This window comes from Dendrobates tinctorius, unplaced genomic scaffold, assembly GCF_039654945.1.
Source record: "Dendrobates tinctorius isolate UK_male_01 unplaced genomic scaffold, ASM3965494v1 ptg000332l, whole genome shotgun sequence".
NCBI classification, from domain to species: Eukaryota; Metazoa; Chordata; class Amphibia; order Anura; family Dendrobatidae; genus Dendrobates; species Dendrobates tinctorius.
The window spans coordinates 14,098,332-14,120,992 of record NW_027361998.1 but is presented as its reverse complement, the minus strand read 5'-3'; positions in this window follow the sequence as shown (position 1 = coordinate 14,120,992).

Genomic DNA, 22,661 nt, shown 5'->3' with positions numbered 1-22,661 from the left:
TTTCTTGTTTTTACAGAGGGATGGTACCCAGGGTCTGGAGGACAGTCTCCTCTCCTCCACACCGTGGGTACCAACCGCACATGAGACGCTTAACTTCCCGCATGGTGGGCATAGCCACATGCGGGAAGTAAGCGGTTCTCATGCATTCCTATGGGTGCGGAATCGCGGCAATTCTTTGCGATTCCGCACAAAAGAATGAGCATGCTGCGATTTTTTTCTGCGATGCGATTCTGCCACGGAAAAAAGCGCAGCATTAGCACAGCATGTGCGGAATGCCATAGGAATGCATGGGGTGCGTTCTGTATTAGATTTTTAAACGTTTTCGCAGCGTTTTCACGCCGAAAATCGAGGCAAAAACGCTTAAAAATCGCATCGTGGGCACACAGCCTTCAAATAGTGAAAACGGAGATCCCACTGAAACTAACCAGCAACATAATGGCGGTGAGGCATCTACACAAAGTCCAGTTCATAATGGTGGTGTAACGTAAAGGGATGCATATCGCAATATACCGGTCATAGGCCATCACCGCCAGTAACAAGCCCTCCATCCCTCCAAGGAAAAGGCAGGTGTGCATCTGTATCAAGCAGCCGAGGACTGAAATTCTCCTCTCCTCGGAGAATAAATCGAACAGAACCTTTGGAAGAGTGCATGATGAGAAACCCAAATCTAAAATAGACAAATTACAGAGGAAATAATACATAGGAGTGTGTAACTGAGGACTGAGGATGATAATAAAGATTATAATACTGTTCCCCAACATGGTCAGCGTATAGATTAGAGAGAACACAACAAAAAGGAAAACGCAGATCTGGAAAATCCTAGAAAATCCAATCAGGATAAAATCTTTAGTGACAGTTTGATTTGTAAGTTCCATACTACATGGATTATTTTCTTGATCAAAGACCTAAAACACAATATAAAGCTGAAGATTCATTGTGTGTAATATGGAACCAAAATTCAGTGAAAGCAATTTCTGCAACAAATCTTACTGTAACCTCACCGAAGATGAGGAACATCAGGGTGGCGCTGTAGTCTATGATCACCCAAGCAAACCACAGGATGAAGAGGTGAAAGAGATCAATCCTAATTGTCCTCACTAGAGATGAACACAAATTACCAAAATTCCATTCAGTTTTGATTTGTTGAAATTGGTTAAAAAATTTTGACCAAATCAATTTGGCACCAATTAAAAATGATCCAGTCTCCAATTGCACTGAAAAGAAATTGTATATAATTCTGTGAGATTTCATACAACTTTATCCAACCATTTTAAAAATTATAGTCATGTGAAAGTGACCTTGACTATGGCTATGGGTAAATGGACAGTAATTGGTGGTGGCACACAGCCTGTTTAATGCACACTGCACTGTGCGACTGCTTGTACTTATCAAAATTAAAAACAGTCCAAAAGCTTTAGGCCAGGGTCACACTAACCTGCGCAAAATACGGTCTGTAGTTTACAGGCGTAATACGGATGAATGACCTCTAAATAGTGCTCCGTAGGTCATCCGCAAGCAAGGTGCGGTTGCGTATTTTGCGCATGTGAGCATCCGTATGGCATCCGTATGGCGAGATTTTCTCGCAGCCTTGCAAAATGGACATTTAACGGTTTTGAGGCCTGCTAACAATTTAAATCATTAGCCTCCACCCTATTTATTGGCTCAGGAACAGGTGGCTGCCTCCATTCTGGCCATTTGTGTCCTTGCCTTCACTAGGTGTGTTGGCATTGTATGTGCAACATGGCAGAGGGTCTGAGTTTCAATGCAACTGAGCAGGTTTTCTTCAACTGGCTTTTGTCACGGCGCTTTGGGCAACCATACCCAGTGATAGTGGATCCGCGGAGGAGGAGACGCATGTGGGTACATCCACTTTTGAGGCAACGACTCACAAGAGGTCATTTTCACCACCTCTATTCTTCTCTGCGGGAGCATCCACAGAAATTTTACCAATACTGTTGCATGAGCATTTCCACATTTGATCGACTCTTGGAGACAGTGCACCCTGGGATAACCTTTCAGGACACAAGCATGCGCAAAGCTATATCTGCAGAGGAGCGACTTCTACTCACAATACGGTATGTACTACACAACCACATTGTCTATGTTCATAATGTGTGGGCTAAAGTATGTTTTTTTGCCTTCTTGGACTAAGTTTAATGCCCTCATCTTACTCAAAATATGGTTCAACTTACACACCAGAATGTTAGCTCTAATATGTCCTGCATATCACTTAGTCATTGTGCAACCAAATATGTGGGTGTTATTCTATCTCAATTCCTACCAAGTTTGGTCGGCATGCAACTGATGTTTTTGGACTTTTTGCATTCTAACATTATCAATTTCTGTTTTTCTACAGCTTCCTGTCCACTGGCCTGTCTTATGCCGCCCTCCACCAATAGTTTCTCATTGGAAGATCTACCATTTCTGGCATAGTGAGGTCTACATGTACAGAAATCTGGACAAGACTCCATCAAGTGGTCATGCCCGAGCCCAGGATGGAAGACTGGTTGAGGATATCAAGGGACTTTGAGGAGGAATGCCAGTTTCCTAATTGTATTGGGGCCCTTGATGGGAAACATATCCGGGTGCGTAAGCCGCCGAACTCTGGCTCCCAATTCTTCAATTATAAACAATACTTTTCTGTTGTATTGTTGGCTCTGGTAGACCCTCAATACAAGTTTATAATTGTTGACATTGGGGCCTATGGAAGGACGGGAGAGTCTTCAATACTTCCATAATGGCTCGGCGGCTACGCACCAACCAGTTGGATCTACCACCACCACCACGCCAGCTACCAGGCTCCACTGAAGAATCAGTCCCTTATGTCCTTGTGGCAGATGAGGCGTTTCAGTTATCGCGCAATGTCATGAGGCCATATCCCCGGCGCAACCTTGACCACAGGCGCAGAATTTTTAACTTGCGCCTATCACGTGCTCGGCGACTGGTGGAGTGTTCCTTTGGCATTCTTTGGGCCAAATGGCGGGTACTCCAGTCTGCCATTCAGTTGAGTGAACAGAATGTTAATGAAGTTGTAAAAGCCTGTGTGGTTCTTCATAACTTCACCAGGATACATGATTGTTCCTCCTCTGATGGTGTTGTGCGTAGGCCAGACAATGTGCGCAGGGTGAGACCACCTATGAACCCTCAACGTAGACCGCTCTCTGGCCTCAAAGTGCGTGATATTTTCACTAATTACTTTATCTCACCTGAGGGGGCAACTTCTTGGCAAGAGCATGCTGTGTCTACAGTATGTTATAATTTGTTTCTTTAAGTGAGTCTAAATATATATTACTCAACCCCTTATGATTCTATGACTGTTTCATTGCATTGTTTAGTGTCTGTTTGTATATTGACAGGGTTTTGAGAAATCACACAGAGACGTTAACTGTAGTAGACAAATTTTTAGTTTTGCCTTTTTGCTTTTTTTATCTTAAAGGCAAACATAATATTGCCATATGAAAAGTTTGGCAATGGGCAAAATTGCCCTTTTTGCATTCTTAAACTTTTTTGAAAAGTAACATTATTTAACATAACGCAAAAAAACATTAGGCAATAACAACATTGCTGCATGAGAATATTTAAATACAAAGGAAAAAAATAGGTAATCTCCATAACCAAAATTATTGCTAAAAGATAACACTCACATTTCTTCAGAATGTTTTCCAATCATAGAAATATTCCACCATGACAGGCAAGGCTACCTCATGGCTTTCAGACAGATATTACATGTCTGTAGAACAGAGAATATTTAACATGCTATACTGGAAAGGATGAAAAAACAAAGCTCACTTGTTAAGACATAGAGAGAGCATGATATTCTGAAGGCTGGTCGCCTTGATTTGTTACTATAGATTGCTAGCAAAAAAGGTGACTACTTCACTAAGGCCAGCACGCCTTTCCTAGGCATTAGCAAGTGAGTAGTGTATTTTCATCCCTTGACTTTACAATATAGCGCGTTTAAATATTCTCTTTTGTACAGACATGTAATATCTGTCTGAAAGGCGTGAGGTAGCCTTGCCTGTCATGATGGATTCTTAATATGATTGGAAAACATTGTTAAAAATTTGAGTGTTAAATTTTTTAACAAAGTTTGGTGATGGAGACCACCTGTTTTTTCCTTTGTATTTGGAGCACCAGTGAAACCGCACTGGACATCTACGGCCATCAGACTTATAAATCCTCATAGGTTGGGGAAGGGGAACGTGGAAGAGCAGCCTGTGGGTGCTGCTGGACACTGTGGCCAACATCGCCCTGTGTGGGGCCATACTGTTGCCCATGAAGTGGGTATTGTCCTGCCTCCTGGGAATGTTGGGGGTACTGGCCAGAGTAATGATGGGGAGGGGCATCTTGTTGGCTGTGGTAGGCACGTGGCTCATACCCACCAAGATAGCCATATCGTCCCCAACCAGGTTGGGACCAGCCTCCAACACTGGGTGGGTACAAGTGGCCATATTGGTGGGGTTGGCTAGAGGCTGACATTTGTGGCTGCTGAATAGAAGGTTGGGTAGTGGGAGGAAGGGGGTGAGGCGTAGGCCCACGTTTTTGAGGATCCTCAGATCCTGCTTGAGCTTGCATTTGTGGGGGGTGCCTAAGGCGCATGAGATTTCGTGGTAAAAGCTGCCACCTCTCAATGTATTCAAAAAATTCGTAAGGCGTATTGGGGTATGTGCAGGCATCAAGCAGGATCTGAAAGCATCCTCTAATACGGAGCCTGACCTCACGGGAAAGGGCACGGAGATAATTGGCCAGGCTGCGAGAGTATGCCTTCTCCCCATCATCAGTGTTAACTCTGGCTAAAGAATTCAGGACCCCAGTGTCCACATTAGTGCGGGTATCAGGGGAAGGTATTTGACGTCTTCGGCTTCTTCCTCGCCTGGATGTGGCAGCAGGCTGAGGGGAGCCCCGGATGTGGCAAGTTGGGCTGCTGCTGATATTGCCCTGATCCTCTGCTGGTGCTGATGCAGCAGCAGCACCAGTTGGTCCTGGTGGTGGGCTTTGGGGCGCAGGCAATGGCACATCCTGACTCGAGTCTTCACCCCTGCTCCTAGTAGGGGGAGAAGATGGGCCAGCCACCTCTTCCCCTGCAGACCCAGGATCAATGATGGGGTCTGTTTCCGAGCCAGTGCCTCTGTCCGTAAGGTTGGACTGAGTTCTATGAAGAAATAGAACAGAGCCAAAAATAAATACCTATTTTTGGCCCTGTAAAATATCTGTGTAATGTGGTGTGAGGTATCTACTTACGGTCTCAGATCCAGAATTGAGGCGAGGAAGGAGAGGCGGTCGTAATATATATATATTTTCGTTTAACGTAGCCAGCATCCCCACTCCTGGACCGCTGCTGGCGTTCCCGGCGGTATTGGTCCCGGATGCTTCGCCAGCGTTTCATCACATCTTCCACTGCAATGTGACAGGAAATATTGTCAAAATCACATATATGATAGGTCACATTTGCTACCAGTAGTCTAGGCATGGGGCCTTCTGGGGTGTGCTTTCTACCCATGGTGGCATATCTAATTGGGCAGATACACAGGGTCTCTTTAGTTGATGTATCAAATAGCTACACTTAATAATTGGTTTGTCTAGGAGGATGAGGAGCTTGTGGCAGAAATGGATTGTCCTTACACACTTCTGGACACTGATGTATTGTGTGAGGCCCAATGTATATCACACCGCTGTATGACAGGCTGAATTTGGCTGGTGTGAAAAATGTGACATAGGACGGGAGAAATGGATTGTCCTTACACACTTCTGGACACTGATGTATTGTGTCAGGCCAGTGTATATCACACCGCTGTATGACAGGCTAAATTTGGCTGGTGTGAAAAATGTGACATAGGACGGCAGAAATGGATTGTCCTTACACACTTCTGGACACTGATGTATTGTGTGAGGCCCAATGTATATCACACCGCTGTATGACAGACTGAATTAGGCTGGTGTGAAAAATGTGACATAGGACGGCAGAAATGGATTGTCCTTACACACTTCTGGACACTGATGTATTGTGTGAGGCCCAATGTATATCACACCGCTGTATGACAGGCTGAATTTGGCAGGTGTGTAAAATGTGATATATGATGGGAGAAATGGATTGTCCTTACACACTTCTGGACACTGATGTATTGTGTCAGGCCAGTGTATATCACACCGCTGTATGACAGGCTGAATTTGGCTGGTGTGTAAAATGTGATATATGACGGGAGAAATGGAATGTCCTTACACACTTCTGGACACTGATGTATTGTGTGAGGCCCAATGTATATCCCACCGTTGTATGACAGACTGAATTAGGCTGGTGTGAAAAATGTGACATAGGACGGCAGAAGTGGATTGTCCTTACACACTTCTGGACACTGATGTATTGTGTGAGGCCCAATGTATATCACACCGCTGTATGACAGGCTGAATTTGGCTGGTGTGAAAAATGTGACATAGGACAGCAGAAGTGGATTGTCCTTACATACTTCTGGACACTGATGTATTGTGTCAGGCCAGTGTATATCACACCGCTATATGACAGGCTGAATTTGGCAGGTGTGAATAATGTTATATAGGATGGGAGAAATGGAATGTCCTTACACACTTCTGGACACTGATGTATTGTGTCAGGCCCAGTGTATATCACACCGCTGTATGACAGGCTGAATTTGGCTGTTGTGAAAAATGTGACATAGGACGGCAGAAATGGATTGTCCTTACACACTTCTGGACACTGATGTATTGTGTCAGGCCAGTGTATATCACACCGCTGTATGACAGGATGAATTTGGCAGGTGTGAAAAATGTTATATAGGACGGGAGAAATGGAATGTCCTTACACATTTCTGGACACTGATGTATTGTGTCAGGCCCAGTGTATATCACACCGCTGTATGACAGGATGAATTTGGCTGGTGTGAAAAATGTGATATATGACGGGAGAAATGGAATGTCCTTACACACTTCTGGACACTGATGTATTGTGTGAGGCCCAATGTATATCCCACCGCTGTATGACAGACTGAATTAGGCTGGTGTGAAAAATGTGACATAGGACAGCAGAAGTGGATTGTCCTTACACACTTCTGGACACTGATGTATTGTGTGAGGCCCAATGTATATCACACCGCTGTATGACAGGCTGAATTTGGCTGGTGTGAAAAATGTGACATAGGACGGCAGAAATGGATTGTCCTTACACACTTCTGGACACTGATGTATTTTGTCAGGCCAGTGTATATCACACCGCTGTATGACAGGCTGAATTTGGCTGGTGTGAAAAATGTGACATAGGACGGCAGAAATGGATTGTCCTTACATACTTCTGGACACTGATGTATTGTGTCAGGCCAGTGTATATCACACCGCTGTATGACAGGATGAATTTGGCAGGTGTGAAAAATGTTATATAGGACGGGAGAAATGGAATGTCCTTACACATTTCTGGACACTGATGTATTGTGTGAGGCCCAGTGTATATCACACCGCTGTATGACAGGATGAATTTGGCTGGTGTGAAAAATGTTATATAGGACGGGAGAAATGTAATGTCCTTACACACTTCTGGACACTGATGTATTGTGTCAGGCCAGTGTATATCACACCGCTGTATGACAGGCTGAATTTGGCTGGTGTGAAAAATGTGACATTGGACGGCAGAAATGGATTGTCCTTACACACTTCTGGACACTGATGTATTGTGTCAGGCCAGTGTATATCACACCGCTGTATGACAGGCTGAATTTGGCTTGTGTGAAAAATGTGACATAGGACGGCAGAAATGGATTGTCCTTACACACTTCTGGACACTGATGTATTGTGTCAGGCCAGTGTATATCACACCGCTGTATGACAGGCTGAATTTGGCAGATGTGAAAAATGTTATATAGGACGGGAGAAATGGAATGTCCTTACACACTTCTGGACACTCATGTATTGTGTCAGGCCCAGTGTATATCACACCGCTGTATGACAGGATGAATTTGGCAGGTGTGAAAAATGTTATATAGGACAGGAGAAATGGAATGTCCTTACACATTTCTGGACACTGATGTATTGTGTCAGGCCCAGTGTATATCACACCGCTGTATGACAGGATGAATTTGGCAGGTGTGAAAAATGTTATATAGGACAGGGCAGGATTGGAATCTCCCTAGAGTGTAGGTCTGTAAGAACGGAACAACTCCTCGACTTATCCTTACAGAGTCACACCCTTAGCTTCACTGTGGCCGTGATAACAGCCGTTACACGGTACTAAGAGAGCAGCGTGCACATACACCGCTGTCCGGTGCATGTTAAATTGTCAAGCTCCGTGTTTTTTTAGTATATGGCTGACACGCGCTGTCTCTCTATAGTTTTGAAAGTAATCAAACAGCAAATAGACTAGACTGTTTGAAAAACAGACAAAACTATAAGGTGGAGGTCTGTAAGAACGGAACAACTCCTCAACTTATCCTTACAGAGTCACACCCTTAGCTTCACTGTGGCCGTGATAACAGCCGTTACACGGTACTGAGAGAGCAGCGTACATCGCTGTACGGTGTGAAAAAATGCACACTCAGTATCTCACCAGGACAAAAAAAAAGGATTGCTTTTAAAAAAGCAGTTTGCAAAGCAGTGTGAAACCAGCAATGCAGCTATCAGGTAGCCTTATAAGGCAGCCTAACAACCAACAGAGCTGATCCACCAAACTATAGCCTCCCCTTGCACTGCACAGTGACTGGTGTGTTGTACAGACAAAATCGCTAGCAGCAGCAGCTGATTTTTTTTCTTCTTCCCTGCCTAACGCTCTCCCTACAGAATATGCAGCAGCAGCATCTCTCCCTATACTGAGATCAGCAGAAGTAAGATGGCAGTCGGCGTGCACGCCCTTTTATACCCCCTGTGATGCCCCTCCAAAGCAAGCCAATCACTTGCATGCCCTTCTCAAAGATGGTGGGGACCACTGCCTATGTCATCACGTTGCCCACAGTGTCCGTTCTTCCTCATTTGCTGAAAAAGGGCGCTGAAGCATGTTTTGAAACGCGACTTTGGCGCTAAAGTAGCCGACCTCGTGGCCGACCTCACGCTGAGGTCGGGTTTCGTTTCGTGAAACCCGACTTTGGCGAAAGTCGGCGACTTTTGAATTTTTTCGACCCGTTTCGCTCAACTCTACCTACAGTTAGACCCCAGGGACGTGGAAGCTGATTCGGCTGGACTGGTGGGCAGGCAGGTACTGCAAGTAGCAGAGAACCAGGCAGGAGATAGGCGGCTCAAATGTGTAGCGGACCATAGAGGACACAGAGAGAAGCAGGTGGTGCTGGCATAGTCCCAGACGGTGTGTGAAGGCACGGAGGGTACACTGAGGAGACAAACAGTACTAGCGAGATATAAGTGGAGCATAACATGCAGGCTCAGGGTACCTGACAACTAACAGCATGAAACACTTGCTGCTTAGGCACATTGCTAAGGGCAGAGGTGCCTGAAATAGTACGAGACACTCAGCCATTGGCTGAGACCTATTTTGGAAATGTCATGCTGTACCTTTAAGAGACCGGGAGTGCACACGCACCCTTAGTGACGTGCCTGGAGAACTGCGGGCCGCACGCAGTGTACAGGAAGCATCAGCAGGAGCAGGCAGGACAGAAGCCCCAGGAGACCGGCGTCCCCGCCAAGCACCGTGCTGAAGCGGCAGCCCAGAGGCATCAGGTGAGGGCCTGGAAGCGGACGCTACCGTACCCCCCTTTACGCCCTCTCTTTTTCAAGCCGGAAAAAAATTTCTCCAGAAAGATAGGGGTCTGGATATTCTCTTTGGGTTCCCACAACCTCTCCTCAGGACCAAAGCCCTTCCAATCTACCAGGAAAAAGGTTTTTCCCCTTACCCTTTTCATGTCCAAAATATTCTCTACCTCATAGACATCCTCCTCACTGATGGGATTCAGGAGTGGTTCCCGGGTCCTTAAAAAAAGAGCTCAAAATAACTGGTTTGAGGATGGAAACGTGAAAGGAGTTAGGCACACGTAAAGAAGCAGGCAATTTTAGCATATAAGAAGCAGCATTACCTCTAAGGGACAGATGAAGCAAGGTCCCAATTTGTAGGAAGGCATCTTCAGGCAGATGTACTTAGAGGAGAGCCACACTTTATTCCCAGGCTGAAAGATCGGAGCATCCAGGCACCTCTTATTGGCATGCCTCTTCATATACTGTGAACACTCTCTCTAAAGCGGTCTTGGTGTCTCTTCACACTTTAGAAAAATTCTCCGTAAAGGTGTCAGCGGCTGGAATGCCCGAAGACCCAGAGACAGGAAGCGGGATACTGGGTTGCAGTCCAAACACAATCTGGAAAGGAGGCTTAGTAGAAGACTCACTTACATGATTGTTATAGGAGAACTCCACCCACGGTAGTAACTTCACCCAGTCAATGTGATGCACGTTGATGAAGTGATGCAGGAACCCAGACACAATTTGACTGATCCTCTCCACTTGACCATTGGACTTAGGATGATAAGCAGAAAAGAAATCCAGCTCCACCTTCTTAAATTTATACATCGCCCTCCGAAACTTCGAAGTGAACTGAACACCCCTGTCGGACACAATGTGGAGAGGAAACCCATTGAGGCGAAAAATATACTGAATGAAGTAGTCGTCAAGCTTCTGAGCAGACAGAAGACCTGACAAAGGGGTGAAGTGAGCCATCTTAGATAAATGGTCCACCACAACCCATATAACAGAGCAGCCAGAAGAGACAGGAAGATCCGTAATAAAGTCCATAGCTATGTGCTGCCTGGGAACTGAAGGAATGGAAAGCGACAAAAGATGTCCGGATGGAAGATGCTTTGCAGTTTTATTTTGGGCACAGGAGGGGCAAGCCAAGACATATTCCATGATGTCCTTATACATGGTAGGCCCCCAGTAATAATGGGAAATGAGTTTCATAGTCTTCCTTTGCTCGATGTGACCGGACAACTTAGAAGAGTGACCCCACTGAAGAACTCGTCTCCTGTCTCAGTTACCTACCAATGTCTTACCAGGAGGAATCCGAGACAGATTGACAGAGGCCACTGTCACCATTCTGAAGGGTTCAATAATATGTTGAGGTTCCTCTTCCAAGTCGGGAGGCAGAAAAGACCTCTAGAGAGCGTCGGCCTTGATGTTCTTGCTAGCAGGGCAAAAATGAAGAATAAAATTAAATCGAGCAAAGAACAGTCTCTGTGCAGATTGGAGATAAGCGAGATTCTTATGCTCAGTGAAAATAACAACCTGGTGAACTGCTCTCTCGAGAAGATGACGCCACTCTTGCAGAGCCAGCTTGATGGCCAGTAACTCCTGATCTCAGATGGAATAGTTTCTTTCGGAAGCGGAAAAAACCTTTGAGAAGAAGCCACAAGTGACCATTCGCCCGGAGGAAGACTTCTGGGTAAGAACCGCTCCTGCACTTATGGAGGAGGCATTCACCTCGAGGAAAAACTGTTTATCTGCAATTGGCCAATGGAGCACGGGCGCAGAAGAAAAAGATTTTTTCAGAGACGTAAATGCCTCCTCCGCTTCGGGAGACCAATCCTTGGATTTGGCGCCTTTTCGGGTCAGAACAGAGATGAGAGCCACCCGAGATGGGAAATGTGAAATAAATTGACAATAATAGTTAGTGAACTCCAGGAACTATTGTATCACTTGAAGCCTGGTCGAGAGAGGCCATTTGAGGATAGAGGCTAACTTTTCAGGATCCATCCTCAGACCACTGGATGAGACAATGTAACCAAGGACTGGCAGAGAGGGTTGCGCGAAGACACACTTCTCAAACTTGGCATACAGCTTGTTCTCTCGAAGTCTCTGCATAACATGGTGGGCGTATCTCCGATGTGTGGCCAAGTCTGGAGTGTAGATCATGATGTCATTCAGGTAGACAACAACACAAGAATACAGAAGATCCCTAATAATATCATTCACAAACCCTTTAAAAACAGCAGGAGCGTTGCTGAGCCCGAACGGCATAACCCGGTACTCATAGTGCCCATCTCGGGTGTTGAAGCCCGTCTTCCACTTGTCTCACTGGCGTATGTGAATCAGGTTGTAAGCACCTCTGAGATCCAGCTTGGTGAAGATCTTGGTCCCTCTGAGACAGTCAAACAGCTCCGAAATAAGTGGCAACAGGTATCGGTTCTTTACCGTGATCTGGTTTAAACCTCTATAGTCAATACAGGGCCATAGAGATCCATCCTTCTTCTTGACGAAGAAGAAGCCGGTGCCCACCATAGAAGATGACTTCCAGATGAATCCTCTAGCCAGGTTCTCCTTGATGTACTCCGACATGGCTTTGGTCTCCACCTGGGATAAAGGATAGATTTGACCCCGAGGAAGATTCATCCCAGGGAGCAAGTCAATGGGACAATCATACAGCCTGTGGGGTAGCAACCTCTCTGCTTTCTTCTTATCAAAGACATCAGAAAAAGACTATTAGGAAGACGGTAAACCCCGCAGGCTAGATGGCACCACAGTATGGAGGACTGGACAGACGGGAGCGAGACATCTGTTAAAACAGGAATCTCCCCAGTGCAGAATCTCACCAGCCCTCCTATTCAACACGGGCTCGTGTGCTTGAAGCCAGGGTAAACCTAAGAGCAAGGGGTGAGATAAACCAGGCAATACATGAAAACAGATTCTCTCTGAGTGTATCAAACCTACCCGAAGTTCCACTGGTACAGTCTGGAAACGAATGGGTTGGGTCAGGGCTTTGCCATCCACGGGCATCACCTGTACAGGATGCTGGAGACGTCGGACAGGAATCTGGTAAAGATCCACCACGGCTTGTTGAATGAAATTCCCTGCAGACCCGGAGTCCAGGTAACCTGACTCGGAAAAATTGACAGTGCCGAAGGACAGTGACGCAGTTGTCTGCAGAGAAGGAGAGGAATGAACCTCACCTAAGGAAGCCTCTCCTGCAGACCCTAGGCTCTGGAATTTTCCAGCTTCTCCAGACAAAAAAGTCGATAAGTTGAATGCACAATGTGGGGGGGGGAGCCGGGCCCCTCTTACTCAGGGGTCCCATAGCGGCCATGTGGTGAGACGCTATTAGCAGCACGCCACTGGCTGGGGGCCCTAGGCGGCTTCCTGGTCTGCCTGCCCCTAATGCCGGCCCTGCCCCCAGTGAGTCACCGAGCAATGAGTTAGCAAGTAAGGTATACCACTAGTGAGTTGTGAGGTCCACGAGTCCCAGTGCGGTCATTGTCCTGAACCTGTATCCCTGGCCCTGGTGTAGTCAGTATTGAATCCATAGTCCCCTGTTCCAGGTATGGCCAGTCCTGTATCTGTCATCTCCTGGTCCCAGTTTGGCCAGACCTGTATCTGTCGTCCCCTTGTCCCAATAAGACCAATGCCTTTACCTCATCCCCTGGTCAAGGAGCGGCCAGTGTCCTTAACCTGGTCCCTTGGGGCATATAAAAGATAGAGCCAAATTATAATCTGGATTCGTGCAATAAGATACATATCGTGTATGTAGAGAAACTGTTCGCTTGAACAGTCAGTCAAAGTGCTCTCCTTCAGCTAAACTGAATTGTCTTTGCGATTGGTGTAGTAAGTTCTCTTGGTGGACACCTAATCACACCTCTTCAGGGTACGCCGGCCCGTGGTGCAGTGTGTCCACAACCACCAGTGCGACAATGAAATTTATTATCATGTGACTACTCAGATTTACTGTCCAGATGTAATTAAGTTAATAAAGCAAAAAATATCTTGGTTAAATTAAGCTGGAAATCTCCTTAAATGTCACCTTCTAAACTTCAAATCAGCCACGAAGACCTTACAGCGATTCTGCTGGATGAAAAAAAAATCACCTTGTGATGATTCAGAATTTACTCCGGGGAAATCATTCATATAATTGGAGCAAATAAGATATCTGGATAATGAATAGAACTGTTGCGTTGATCTCCGGAGGGTTTATCTATTCTCTGCAACTCAAGGTAAAAGATTATAAATGCTACAAAGAGAATAAGACGCGGACACAAGACTCAGAACACAATTCATTTCATTTATTTGGAAATTATAACTAACACTCATCTTTATTTGCATTTTCTTTCCATTTTTATTACATTCTTTGCTGACAAACAAAACAAAAATGTAATTAGAATTGACAGGTTTTTCTTTTTTTTTCTGCTCATGAGATTTCTTTGCTGGAGGATCTGCAGGTTAGAAGTCAATGTAATGATTCTAAATGAACATCACTACTAAATGTAAATTCAACTAATCGTTCCCCAGACAAGGTCTCGCACGACGTTATGTAAAGAACTGTAAGTAAATGAAATGATGGAGTTTTCTGCTTGTTATTAGTATTCTCATTACGGTAATTATCTTATAGCTTTTTTATATGGTTTTTGCGGAGCATATATATTCATGGCCAAACGTGAGTGACCGAAATTAAAACTTTTTTTTTTTAATTTGCAATGTGCAGAGTTATCAATATTTCATCTTCAGGAACTCTGCAAAGGTAATAAAATGAAATTAAAAATTGATTTAATAATAAGAATCCAGATTTAAAAAAATGACAAATATTCCATTTCCTTCTGGATAAGTACATCAACTTTATCTGAACCAACCTCCAGCCGACATGTCACGTGAAGGTCTGCCGCTCTCTGACCATATCTTTGTCTCATCGGTCAAGAACATAATGCTGAGATTACAACTCCAATACTACATAGAAACCTAGACTTATTTCTGTGTGTCTCCCATAAAAGGAAACAATACTAAAATGAAGCAAAAGATGTGATTTTATTGGTACAAAAATGATTTAAAAATAATAATAAATGCAAACATGATTAAAGGAAAAGACGAAAGACAAGAAAAACCGGATATGCATGAACGGTGTTTGATGCAAATGAATGAGGCCGTAGAGCGCTGCATAGAAATATCCAGGAAAAATAGACTGCATCATACACGCCAGTGTTAAAGGGAATCTGTCACCTATTTTTTCGACTATCAGCTGCCGGCACTACCATCAGCTTATCTACAGCATTCTGTAATGCTGTAGATAAGCCTCCGATGAAACCAGAAAGATAAGAAAAACGAATTAGATTATACTCACCCAGGGGCAGTCCAGGTCCGGTTTTGGTCCGATGGGTGTCGCGGTCCGGTCCGGCGCCTCCCATCTTCTAATGGTGGCGTCCTCTTCTTTGCTTCCCATTGTAGCTCTTGCGCAGCTGCAGTGCTCTGCCCTGTTGAGGGCAGGGCAGAGTCCTGCAGTGCACAGGCGCCGGACCTCTCTGACCTTTCCCGGCACTGGGAAGCACCATGCTATGGGGATGTTTTTCAGCTGCAGGGACAGGATGACTGGTTTCCATTGACGGAAACATGAATGCGGCCAAGTAAAGAGATATCCTGGATGAAAACCTCTTCCAGAGTGCGCAGGACCTCAGACTTGGCAGAAGGTTCACCTTCCAACAAGACAATGACCCTAAGCACACAGCTAAAATAACAAAGGAGTGGCTTCAGAACAACTCTGTGACCATTCTTGACTGGCCCAGCCAGAGCCCTGACCTAAATCCAACTGAGTATCTCTGGAGAGACCTGAAAATGGCTGTCCACCAACGTTTACCATCCAACCTGACGGGACTGGAGAGGATCTGCAAGGAAGAATGGCAGAGGACCCCCAAATCCAGGGGTGAAAAACTTGTTGCATCATTCCAAAGAAGACTCATGGCTGTACTAGCTCAAAAGGTGATTCTACTCAATACTGAGCAAAGGGGCTGAAGACTTATGACCATATGATATTTCAGTTTTTCTTTTTGAATACATTTGCAAATATTTCTACATTTCGTTTTTTCAGTCAGGATGGGGTGCAGAGTGTACATTAATGAGAAAAAAATGAACTTTATAGAATTTACCAAATGGCTGCAATGAAACAGAGTGAAAAATGTAAAGGGGTCTGAATACTTTCCGTACCCACTGTATTTCTTTTTGCAGCAAATCAGAAAATTAGTTCCATATTTTTTTTAAACCTTATAGTGTCTCCAACTACCGCACCCAATATTGACTTTTTTTTACTTCAAATTGGAAAATGTAAACACCATTGTGACTTCCAGCTCAGTTTTAGTTCAGTTTGTTCCATGTCAGATTAGTGTAACTGGCTTTTTCTTTTCTGCAATGTCTGTGAATGCCGCACCCAATATTGCTTTTTTATTTTCTATGCCAAATTATCAGCTAAACACTACAATAAATTTTAGTTCAATCTGTCAGTAGCTAGCGAGCGCTAGCTGCACTTATTTTTTCATCCGTTCAATATCCGCATCCAATATTGCTTTTTTAATTTTCATGTCAAACTAGCAGTTTGACCCCCCCAATAATAACCCAATAAAGTTTTGCCTATGGCATGTATTTTACTATAAAGATTTTGGACTGCTTTTTATTTTGTAAAGAATAATAAGTCGTACAGTGCAGTGTGAATTAAACAGGCTGTTTGCTACCACCGATTACAATCCATTTTCCCACAGTCATAGTCAACGTCACTTTCTCTCTCACCAATGACAGCACCACAGAGAGAGGGGATTCGCCTTCAGGGACAGGAACCTACAGATTAAAAGGGCGGTACCTCTCCTCCGCTTCCAGTTGGGTTCCTGTCCCTGACGGGTGACCCACAGGACTGCGGTATCTGCGTTCTTGGATCTGGGCACTGACCTGACCAGGGGATGGCAACGGGGAGGCCCCTGTCACGACGGGTGCGGTGCCTGAAGCCGCCACCGCTGGTGCCGATGCGGGCTGCAGGGTGAGCAGGGGGGAGATGACGGAGCCACCAGTCCAGAAAGGAGGCCGGGGCTCGCAGGGACCCAGCGCATATACGCGGGCAGCGCCATGGTACAGAGGTGTACCAAGATGGCCGCTGCCTGGAAATAGATGCCGACTTCCAGGGCCCGGGGTCGACGCATGCGCAGTGCGCTCTCCCCAGAGAAGCGATGCAGGATGGGAGCAGTGACGTCACACAAATTTAAAAAAGGAGGGGCTGAAAATACTCCTGGCTGGAAGCGATCCTAACCATAATAGAGGATAGCGACCAGCAACAGGAGCAGCAGCCCAGGCAGCAGCCTAGACAGCAGCAGCAGCACCACCATCACCGGGAAAAGGAACGGGACAGACGTGATGGTCATTGCAGCAGTCATTCCACGCAGTGCAGCACGTCAGCTGCAAGGAGCAAATCACCATCAGGAGATCAGCCTATACAGGACCTGATTCCTCCTCCCGAACCGGTACCTGCAGCCGCGCATACTTGGGTGAGTGATCTTCGTGAATGTTCACCATTGTAATAGAATTCCTTTCCCTTATTAGGGAAAAAATAAAAAAAATAAAAAAAAATAAAAAAAAATTATTCATTTCGTTGTGCATTCAGTGCATATATGGGTGTGACCGCCCTCTTTCTGAGCTGGGAAAGCCATCCAGTCTGGCCCAAGCTGTTACTAGTGGTTCAGCCGCTCGACCCTTGTTCACATTTACGCCACTTGGCAAGTGAGAAGGTTTTAAATACTAGAGTAGGGACTGTCCCACAAGGGTTGCCGTGACGTGGCGGGATGGCTTGTACATTATTTTGATCAAAATTATGTTTACTAAATACCCTTATTATTATTATTACCTTTATGCATTATTTGCAGTATATTTTTTACTTTTAGTTCAGGATATTTGTGTTTTTTGCTTTCTGTTTTCTCTGGTTAATGGTCAAGTGTTAATATGCACTTACATTGTGCATACACATTAACTTACTTTTCTCAGTTCAGATTTGTTTTTTATTCATTTCGTTGTGCATTCAGTGCATATATGGGTGTGACCGCCCTCTTTCTGAGCTGGGAAAGCCATCCAGTCTGGCCCAAGCTGTTACTAGTGGTTCAGCCGCTCGACCCTTGTTCACATTTACGCCACTTGGCAAGTGAAAAGGTTTTAAATACTAGAGTAGGGACTGTCCCACAAGGGTTGCCGTGACGTGGCGGGATGGCTTGTACATTATTTTGATCAAAATTATGTTTACTAAATACCCTTATTATTATTACCTTTATGCATTATTTGCAGTATATTTTTTACTTTTAGTTCAGGATATTTGTGTTTTTTGCTTTCTGTTTTCTCTTATTAGGGAAAGAAGAAGGGGAAAAAGAAGAACAGGGAATGCCCCACTTGCAGCAGAGTCCTACCTATATCTTGGGATAAAAAACTCTGCGAATCTTGTATACAAGAAGTCCTTTGTCAGGAGACTCCGGATTTCGCCTCTAACCTAAAAGCTGTTATTAGATCAGAGGTTCAGAATGCCCTTACATCCCTAAAACAGGGGGATAAAATGAGAAAGAAGGACACCATAGTGGTTTCCCAGTCAGATCCCTCGACTTCGGGGGAAATCACCTCTAATACCTCGGAATCCTGCTCCTCATCCTCAGACGAGGAAACGGGAGGGGGGGCACCACTGTTTTCCCCTAGAGGAGGTAGACACACTAGTGAAGGCTGTAAGGTCTACCATGGGGGTGTTGGACCCTCGGCCTGATAGATCAGACCAGGATATAATGTTCGGGGGACTGGGCCAAAAGAAGCCGAGAGTGTTCCCGCTAAATGAGAACGTTCAGGGCCTAATCAAAAAACAATGGGAGAAGCCGGATAGGAAAAACACTACTGTCCCTTCCTTTAAAAGAAAATATCCCTTTGATGAAGAGGCATCCACATCTTGGGATAAGGCCCCGAAGCTCGATGTAGGCATCGCCAAGATCTCAAAGAAATTCCCTCTTCCCTTTGAGGACATGGGCACTCTCAAAGATCCCCTAGATAAAAAGGCAGACACCTTTCTCAAAGGGGCATGGGAGTCAGCAGGAGGTAATGTTAGGCGGCTATAGCGGCGACATGTACCTCAAGAGCCCTAATGGTATGGGTTGATCAACTTGAGAAGCAGCTAAGGGAAGGGACACCAAGGGATAAAATCCTGGATTCTATCCCAGTATTAAGGGGAGCTGCAGCCTTCTTGGTGGACTTATCGGCCGATTCAGTCAGGTTATCGTCCAAAGCAGCAGCACTTTCAAACACAGCCCAAAGAACATTATGGCTCAAAAGCTGGCCAGGGGATTTATAGATTAAAATGAAATTGTGTTTGATCCCCTGCAAAGGAAAATACCTTTTCGGTGAGACGTTAGTTGACATCCTCCAGAAGGCAGGGGATAAGAAGGAGGGGTTTCCAAACTTGGGACCTTCAGTGTTTAAGAGGCCCTTTCGGAATAGGAAGTTCTTTCAGAGAAGATCCCCAAGGGAACAGAAGTGGGATGAGAGAAGAAGAGATAGAGGGTTCCTCTTCGGTAGCTCGTCCCGAGACAAGAAGCCCTCTAAGTGACAGTTTGCCCAGGGTGGGGGGAGATTAACCCTTCTCCTTTCAGCCTGGAGGAGAATCTCAAACAGCCCTTGGATATTAAATCTGATCCAGTTGGGCTTAAGAATAGATTTTCTTTCTCTCCCACCTCAAAAATATGTAGTGACTCCACTAAGATCAGTACACGAGAGCAAAAAGCTCTAGAAAGCGAGATCCTAAGCTTGGTTAAAAAAAGGAGTCCTCCAGGAGGATCACTTTCAGGAAACGGGCACAGGGTTCTACTCCCCTCTTTTTCTTGTGACCAAACCAGACGGCACTTTCTGGACAATCATAAATTTAAAAAAATTAAACAGATACGTCAAAAATCAAAGTTTCAAGATGTAGTCAATCAGGTCCACCATCAAAATCCTGTTCCCAAACTGCTTCATGATGGTATTAGACCTCAGCGATGCATATTATCACGTCCCCATTCACAAAGACTCCAGAAAATATCTCAGATTAGCCGTCTCGATAAATGGCAAGATAAGAGAATTCCAGTACAGAGCCTTGTCGTTCGGAATATCTGTAGCCCCACAGGTATTTACCAAAATAGCAGAAATGATGGCCCACATAGGGGAGCAGGACATAGTAATAATCCCATATCTGGATTATTCCTTAATAGCAAGCAGCTCGGCTCAAGAATGCCGGGAACAGAAGGACAGGGTGATGGACATTCTACAGGGCCTTGGCTGGCTCCAAAACCTCAAAAAATCAAGGTTGGAGCCAAGCAGAGTGCAGAAATTCTTAGGACTAACGCTGGACTCAAACAAGAGAGCCGCCTCCCAGACCGCAAGAAGGAGAAAATTGATCAAATAGTGACAAGAGCAATCCAAAACCCCTCCATGACGTTAAGTAAAGCTATGTCACTGCAGTGTTCTCTCTCTGCCTGCTTGCCAGCAATCCAATGGGCACAGCTACACATGTGGGATCTCCAATGGGATGTATTAGCCAACCAGTTAGCGGGAGGAGGCCACCTAGAGGTTTGCATTACCCTAAATTCAAAAACTATTCAATCCCTAGCCTGGTGGGGAAACCAAGACAACCTGTCCAAAGGGATCACTTGCATAACAAAAATAACACATATAGTTACCACGGACGCCAGTCCCACGGGATGGGGGGCACACATGAACAGCGAGGTGGCTCAGGGTGCATGGGGAGGTCAAGAATTAGAACCCTCCTCAAACCAGAAGGAACTCTTGGGAGTTGGCTATGCATTAATACACTTCCTACCCCTGCTCCGAGGTCATCATGTTTGCATATTTTCGGACAATCAAGTGATGATAGCCTGTATAAATCATCAGGGGGGAACCAGGTCCCGAGCCCTAATGGACACGACCTCCAAAATCCTCAAACTAGCAGAGGCAAACCTAGTATCTCTGTCCGCACTACATGTCCGGGGAATAGAGAATCAGAGAGCAGACTCTCTGAGCCGCACCCAATTGCGGCAGGGGGAATGGGTCCTAAAACGGTCCGTTTTTCGGCAGATTGTAGAAATGTGGGGAGCACCAGATATAGATCTTTTTGCCGACTTCAGAAGCAAAAAAGTAGAAACAGTCTGTTCCCTAGACCCCAGGGGGAATCCTCTAGCTCTGGACGCCTTTATGCTCCCATGGACACAGAGCCTAACGTATGCCTTTTCCCCGATCATTCTCATTCTGGCAGTCCTAAGGAAAATCAGAGAGGACGGGACAATAATGATATTAATAGCCCCCTTCTGGCCCAAAAGAACTTGGTTCTCCTGGCTGAGAATGCTCTTGATAACCGACCCTTGGATCCTACCGGATCTCCTGGACCTACTATCTCAGGGTCCGGTGTTACACCCTCAGGCAGTGAACCTCCATTTAACAGCATGGAATTTGAAAGGGTGCTGATGAGAGACAGCGGATTCTCAGAGAACCTAATCACTACACTACAAAAAAGTAGAAAACCGCTTACGACGAGAACTTATGGGAGAACCTGTCCACCTCAAGGGTACAAGTACAGGATGGGGTTCAGATTGATAAAATTCTAGAATTCCTACAAAGGGGCCTAGAACAGGGTCTGGCGGTTAACACACTAAAGGTACAAGTAGCGGCTTTAGGTGCCCTTTATAACCACGATGTGGCAGGTAGCCCTTGGGTGGAATGATTTATTAAGGCCAATAGCTAGTCAAAGGACACCATCATGGGACCTGAATCTCATACTGTCCACACTAACAGGTCTCCCATTTGAACCTATTCAGTCAGCACCCCTAAGGATCCTGTCATTAAAAATGGTACTTCTGGTGGCGCTAACATCAGCTCGCAGAGTTAGCGATATTCAAGCTCTATCAGCAGTGCCACCTTTTACAAAAATTCTAGAGGATAGAGTCATTTTAAAACCTGACCCGGCCTATCTACCTAAAGTGTCATCACATTTGCGTAGGTCCAAAGAGGTAGTCCTTCCTTCTGCCCAAATCCTTGGAATCAGCGAGAGGAAAGATTTCAAACTCTAGATGTGAAGCGGTGCCTAGTTCAGTATTTAGAGGCCATCAAAAAATATAGGAAAGAAGGCTCTCTCTTTGTGTGTTTCCAGGGACCACGGATGGGACTCAAAGCATCTAAGAGTACCCTGGCAAGGTGGATAAGGGATGCGATTGCCCTGACATATTCATCCAGCGGAAATACCATCCCGGAGGGGTAGAAAGCCCATTCCACAAGGGCGATGGTGACCTCATGGGCTGAAAGATCGGAGGTATCAATAGAACAAATCTGTAATGCGGCCACCTGGTCATCACCCTCATCCTTTTTCGGACACTATTGATTATATCTAGCCTCTCCGTCTGACCTGACCATCAGGAGAAGGTTTCTTCAGGCTGTGGTCCCTCCCTAAGCTACCAGTCTCTGTAATTCTCTCCATGGTGCTGTCATGGGTGAGAGAGAATAGCTTAGGCCTCTTTCACACATCAGGTTTTCGCCGTCAGGCGCGATCCGGCGCTTTTGACAGAAACCGGATCCGGCGAAATGCAATGCCGGATCCGGTTTCCCCCCCATTGACTTGCATTTGCGCCGGATCGCGCCGTATGGCCATGCGTTTCATCCGGTTTTCGCCGGATCCGGCAATGTGTCGCGATCCGGCGTCTGGAAAAAACGGCTACTGTAACGTTTTTTGTCTCCGGCGAAAAAGCCGGACACGCCGGATCCGGCACGTCCGGCTTTTTCACACAATGAAAGCCTATGAGCGCCGCAATGCGCCTGATCCGGCGAAAGCCGGATCCGGTGGCCGGATCCGGTTTTTTTGGTCTCAGCATGCTCAGTAGCTCTGCCCACAAGACATATATAAAAGCAAAACAGTGGGACCCACAGCCACACCCAACATGCCACCCAAGAAAGCAACC